A 7,541-nucleotide genomic window follows, 5' to 3' on the forward strand; every position below is an offset into this window, starting at 1 on the left:
TGAGCTTCTGAAAGCTTTCCCCACACTCATCCGACCACATGAAAGGAGCACCCTTTTGAGTCAACTTGGTCAAGGGTGATGCTATAGATGAAAATACCTGAACGAATCGATGGTAATAACCCGCCAAACCAAGGAAGCTGCAAATATACGTGGCTGAGGATGATTTGGGCCAACTCTAAAATGCCTATATATTCTTCGGATCAACCTGAATACCCTCACTAGACACCACGTACCCCAAGAATGCCACTGAACTGAGCCAAAACTCATACTTAGAGAACTTTGCGTAAAGCTTCTCCTCCTACAATCTCTACAACACAACTCTCAAATCCACTGCATGCTCCTCCTAGCTACGGGAGTACACCAGAGTATCATTAATGAAAACTATGACAAACAAGTCGAGATAAGGCCGGAACAAGCTGTTCCTCAAATGCATGAACGTTGCTGGGGCATTGGTCAACCCAAAAGACATCACCAGGAACTCACAATGACCATATCGGATCTTGAAAGCTGTCTTAAGAATATCCAAGTCCTTGATCTTTAACTGGTGATAACCTGAACGGAGATCAATCTTGGAGAACACTCTTGCTCCCTGAAGCTATTCGAATAAATCATCGATATGAGGCAAAGGATACTTGTTCCTGATTGTTATTTGTTCAACTGCCTGTAATCAATGCACATACTCATCGTGCCATCCTTATTCTTCACAAATAGAACATGCGCACCCCAAGGCGACACACTAGGCTGAATAAACCCCTTATCAAGGAGTTCCTGAAGCTACTCCTTCAACTCCGTTGTTTCCTTACGATACGATGGAATAGAAATGGGCTGAGTGTCCGGCACCAGATTAATACCAAAATCAATATCCCTCTCTGGTGGCATGCCCGGCAGGTCTGCAAGAAACATATCAGGAAAATCCCTCACTACAGGAACATAATCAATACTATGAGTCTCTGCACTAACATCCCTCACGAAGGCTAAATATGAAAGACAACCTTTCCCAACCATCCATGGGGCCTTCAAGAAAGAAATAATCTTTCTGGAGACAAAATTAGTCAAACCTCACCACTCAATCCGTGGCATACCTTGCATAGCCAATGTCACTATCTTAGCATGATAGTCCAAAATAGCACGACACGGAGATAGCCAATCCATGCCCAATATCACATCAAAGTCCACCATACAAAGCAATAACAGGTCCACTCGGGTCTCCAGACCCCTAATAGTCACCACACACCACCGGTACATACGGTCCACAATGATAATATCGCCCACCGACGTAGATACATAAATAGATAAAATAAGAGATTCATACCGGCGCTCTCTGATGCAGTCAAATAAAAAAGACCGAGAAATCACACAAGCCAATACCGAATGAGCTCCGAAATATCCAACCTCACGAACCGATTGGCCAAGGCTTGAGCATCAACTGCAAGAGGTCTCTCCCCAACTGGAATGTACGCCAAACTCCCCATGCTCAATGTCTTCCTACTCAAGGTATCGACCACCACATTGGCATTTCTCGGATGGTACAAGATAGTATTATCATAATCCTTTAGCAGCTCCAACTATCTCTGCTGCCTCAAATTGAGATCCTTCTACTTGAACAAGTGCTGGAGGCTATGATGATCGGTAAACACCTCACAAGACACACCATACAAATAATACCTCCAAATCTTCAACGCGTGAAAAATGGCAGCCAACTCCAAATCATGAACATGGTAGTTCTTCTCATGGGGCTTCAACTGACGAGAAGCATAAGCAACAACTCTACCCTCCTACATTAACACATACCCAATACCAACTCTCGAAGCATCACAATACACTGTATATGAACCTAAAGCTGATGGCAGAACTAACATTGAAGCTATGGTCAAGGCAGTCTTGAGCTTCTGAAAGCTCTCTCCACACTCATCCGACCACATGAAAGGAGCACCCTTTTGAGTCAACTTGGTCAAGGGTGATGCTATAGATGAAAATCCCTGAACGAATCGATGGTAATAACCCGCCAAACCAAGAAAGCTATAAATCTCCATGGCTGAGGACTGTTTAGGCCAACTCTAAAATGCCTATATCTTCTTCAGATCAACTTGAATACCCTCACTGGACACCACGTACCCCAAGAATGCCACTGAACTGAGCCAAAACTCACACTTAGAGAACTTTGCGTAAAGCTTCTCCTCCCTCAATCTCTACAACACAACTCTCAAATGCACTGCGTGCTCCTCCTGGCTACGGGAGTATACCAGAATATCATCAATGAAAACTATGTCAAACGAGTCGAGATAAGGCCGGAACAAGCTGTTCCTCAAATGCATGAACACTGCTGGGGCATTGGTCAACCCAAAAGACATCACCAGGAACTCATAATGACTATATCAGGTCCTAAAAGCTATCTTAAGAATATCCAAGTCCTTGATCTTTAACTGGTGATAACCTGAACGGAGATCAATCTTAGAGAACACTCTCGCTCCCTGAAGCTGTTCGAATAAATCATCGATACGAGGCAAAGGATACTTGTTCCTGATTGTTATTTTGTTCAACTGCCTGTAATCAATGCACATACTCATCGTGCCATCCTTCTTCTTCACAAATAGAACATGCGCACCCCAAGGCGACACACTAGACTGAATAAACCCCTTATCAATGAGTTCTTGAAGCTACTCCTTCAACTCCGTTGGTGCCTTACGATATGATGGAATAGAAATGGACTGAGTGTCCGGCACCAGAAATGGGCTGAGTGTCCGGCACCAGATCAATACCAAAATCAATATTCCTCTCCGATGGCATGCCCGACAGGTCTGCAAGAAACATATCAGGAAAATCCCTCACTACAGGAACATAATCAATACTAGGAGTCTCTACACTGACATCCCTCACGAAGGCTAAATATGAAAGACAACCTTTCCCAACCATCCACGGGTCCTTCAAGAACGAAATCACCTTACTATAGATAAAATTAGTCGAACCTCGCCACTCAATCCGTGGCACACCTTACATAGCCAATGTCACTGTCTTAGCATGACAGTCCAAAATAGCACAACACGGAGATAGCCAATCCATGCCCAATATCACATCGAAGTCCACCATACAAAGCAATAACAGGTCCACTCGGGTCTCCAGACCCCTAATAGTCGCCACACACCACCGGTACATACGGTCCACAATGATAGTATCGCCCACCAACGTAGATACACGAATAGATAAAATAAGAGATTCACGGAGCATATCCAAATAACGAGCAAAATATTATGACACATATGAAAAAGTGGAACCGGGATCAAATAACATAGAGGAATCTTTGTGGTAGACTGAGACAATACCTGTAATCACAGTATCTGAAGCAATTGCACCGGGTTTAGCTGGGAGTGCATAGAAACAGGCCTGACCACCATCTGATTGACCTCCCCCTCTTGGGTGACCCCTAGCTGACTGTCCTCCACCCCTAACTGGCTGGGTAATAGGTGGTGAATTAACTGGTACCGAAGCCGATGGGTGACTCCTCTACTGAGATGAATCCCCAAGACGACGAGGACACTACCTCCACATATGACCCAACTCTCCACGCTCATAAAAAGTCCTTGGTGCTGGAGTCGGGGACTGAAGGGAAACCCTTGCACTGGAATGACTAGCAGATGCACTTGGCATAGAGGAGCCCTGAACTGATGGAGCAGGGGACAAACTCTAGGTTGGAAAGGCACTGAGTGATAAATGGCCCTGATGAGAACTGTCAGAACCATGACCCGATGATGTCCCACGATAACCTGGGCGAGCTGATTGAGCATGCCTGAATGGACAGCCTCTGCCGTGCAGAAACTGACTTCTCGAAGGAGCACCACCAAAACTACCAGATCCCTGAGGCCTTTTGGCCTCCCTCTCATCTTGCTCCTGGCAATGAACTGACTCAATCTCGCGAGCAATGTCAACAACCTTCTCAAAAGTAGCACCAGACAGCCTCTCCCTGGTCATGAGAATCCAAAGCTGATATGTGAGGCCTTCAACGAACCTCCTGATCCTCTCTCTATCCGTAGGAACCAACCAAACAACATGACGACCTAACTCCGAGAAACTCATCTCATACTGCACCACAGTCATATCTCCTTGGCACAACTGCTCGTACTGCCTGTGCAGCTCCTCTCTACGAGACTGTGGCACATACTTCTCCAAAAAGAGAATGGAGAACTGCTGCCAGGTAAGGGGTGCTTTACCAACAGGCCTATGCCTCTCATAAGCTTCCCACCAAGTGAAGGCAACTCCAGAAAACTGAAATGTAGTAAATGCTACCCCGCTGGTCGCCAGAATACCCACTGTACGAAAAATCCTCTGACACTTGTCCAAGAAACCCTAGGCATCCTCGCCCTCTGTACCACTGAAAGTCGGAGGCTGAAGTCTACCAAACCTCTCCAACCTGCTGCTCGTCCTCTGGCATAACAGGAGCTACATAGTCCTGAGTCACTGCAACCGGCTGGGTTGGAGGTGCCCCCGGTGTCTGATGTCCCTGCACGACCTGCTCAAGTGTGAGAGCAGGGGGAGTCTGAATACCTCCCCCGGCCTGAGAAGTAGCTGCGACCGTAGTAACTGAGACCACTTGAGCTAGACCAGTGCACACTGATAGAATCTTGACTAGGGCCTCCTAAATTAATGGGACATAATAGAACATATAGATTCAAAAGCATGAGCTCATGAAATCAACGGCTCAGGACTCGAGCTATAGGCAAAAATCCGACCTCAATTCTTCCAGACTAGCCCAACATCAACACACAGAGATCACATCTCGCCCCTTGATCGGGGAATCACAAGCCATTGAAGCACATCTGATACCGAGCGCTCATGCGCATACGAACGTGGAAAGAATTCAAAGAGTTACTTTTCAAGTTGAATCAAGGACGCACGATAAGAATTCAAGACTGTGAAGTTTTTCCTAAAGGTTCTGCAGCCTCCCGAGGATAAATATAGATGTCTCTGTACCGATTCGCGAGACTCTACTAAACCTGCTCATGACTCGTGAGACCTATGTAACCTAGGCTCTGATACCAACTTGTCACGACCCTAAAATGGATCCGGTCATGATGGTGCCTATCGTGAGACTAGGCCAGCAGACACAAACCCCAAACCAACTAAACAATTATAATAAGTCATTTAAAGTCATTAATAAGATAAAAATCCCAAAATGTAAGGTAGAATAGAATAGTGTGAAAACTAACACAACCCGACATCGGGGTATCACCAGTCATGAGAAACTACAACTCGTCTAGAAATATGAAAAAAGGACAACATAGTATAAAACAAAGCGAAACAAAGATAGGAAGGAGAAGCACTGGGCTGCGAATGCCAAGCAACTACCTAGTCAACTCCGAAAAGCTCACTTGAAGACAAATCAGCACTCACTAGCGTGACCTGAGACTCCTGGATCTGCACACAGGGTACAGAGAGTAATGTGAGTACGCCAACTTAGTAAGTAATAAAAGTAAAGGCAGTTGAGCAGTAACAAAACACGTAAACCAAAGCAAAATGCTACAACAAAACAATATAAATCCAGAATAATGCAGTAAAGCAGTAAAACTCATAGTAATATCTCAGTTACGTAAAAACCTTTTTAAAACATCTTTCAGTAGTTCAAGCGAGTGATGAAAACAGTAAGAAAAAGGATACAAACATAAGTCAGCCCCTCGGGCAAAACAAGTACCATAATCGCCCCTCGGCCAAAATACCAATAGGACCAGTCCCTCGGGCGACCTCATAATCACTCGTATCAGCCCCTCGGGCAATATCACATCTCACACTGGGTATCCGCGCTCACTAGGGTGTACAGACTCCTGGAGGGGCTCCTACAGCCCAAGCGTTGTATCAAGCCATCTCGTGGCAAAATCAAATTGGCCCTCGACCTCATAATCATGAATTAGAGCAACACTGCTGCGGCACGCAACCCGATCCTATAATATCCTCACAACACAGGCCCTCGGCCTCACTCAGTCAGAAATCTCTCAAGCCTCTCGGGCAATAGTAAAACATGATGCTTAGCCCAAAATATTATTTAAAATATAAAAATTGAGTAAATATGGCTGAGCTATGAAAATAGTAGAATATAGCATGAGTGAGTACCAATATGAAGCCAAAACAGTGAGGAATAGTAGTAAAAATTTCCTAAGGGTCCAAAACAGTTGACACGAGGCCCAAATATGGCATTCAGCCCAAAACATGATAATACTTTCCAAAACACAATGATATCAAATAGTTTTCAATCAAATACGCGACTTAATAGTTATACGGGACAGACTAAGTTACAATCCCCAACGGTGTATGACCCCACGCTCCTCATCTAGCATGTGCGCCACCTCAAAGTAGCAAAACGATGTGAAATCCGGGGTTTCATACCCTTACGACAACATTTACAATCATTACTTATCTTTATCCAGTCCAAACTCTATCCCACGATGCCTTTGCCTCTCAACTCGGCCTCCGGATGCTCCAAATCTAACCAAAAATAGATTTATACCATTAAAATATGCTAAGAGAAGAAAGCCCACTCGAAAATAACCAATTTACATAAAAAATCCCGAAATTGGCCAAACCCGACCCCCGGGCCCATGTCTTGGATTCCAATAAAAATCACAAAACTAAAATCCTTACAATCCCATGAGTTTATACATATCAAATACATCAAAATCCGACCACAAACGACCCCTCAAATCCTCAAATCAAAGTCTCAAATTCCAAGCCCTAACTCTCCAATTTTAGGCTTTAGATTCCACAAATTTCATGTTTAATTAGGTAGAAATCACAATAGGATCGATTATTAAGTCCATAAATCTTATCTCCAAGTGTTTCCCTTTGATTCCCTCTTCAATTCTTCTCAAAAAGCTCCAAAATTGCTCAAAAATGGTGAAAGTTAGACTCAAAATCGCGGACAATGGCTATTTACGCATTCTGCCCAGGTGACGCTTTCCTTCTTCGCGAACGCGGTCAAAGCCTCGGGTTCGCAAATCACAAAAAATGTTGACCACTTAAATCCTTCTTTGCGAATGCGAACGCGAAGCTTCAGCTTCTCAAACCATCGCGGGGTCTTAAATTATTCTTTGCGAACGCGAAGCTTCAGCTTCTCAAACCATCGCGAACACGACCCCCTTAACACGAACGCGAAGTACAATTGACCAAGACCCCAGCTGCTCCCATCTACTCTACGCGATTGCGGGAACCTCATCACGTTTGCGATGAACACTTAACCTAACCCTTCGCTAACGTGAGATCCCTCTCGCGAACGCGAAGGCCAAAAGTCGGCAACACCAACAATAGAAATCTACAACTTCCCAGAACAAGATTTGATCCGTTTAACCACCCGAAACTAACCCGAGGCCCTCAAGACCTCAACCAAACATGCCAACATATCCCATAACATCATTAAAAGTTGTTCCAACCTTCCAAACACTCAAAACAACATCAAAACACCAAATTAACATCAGATTCCATCATAAGAACTCCAAAAACTTCCAAATTCCACTTTCGATCAAAACGTCTATCTAACCTCGTCCGATTGACCTAAAATT

Source organism: Nicotiana tabacum, chromosome 6 (genome assembly GCF_000715075.1).
Source record: "Nicotiana tabacum cultivar K326 chromosome 6, ASM71507v2, whole genome shotgun sequence".
Taxonomy (NCBI): domain Eukaryota; kingdom Viridiplantae; phylum Streptophyta; class Magnoliopsida; order Solanales; family Solanaceae; genus Nicotiana; species Nicotiana tabacum.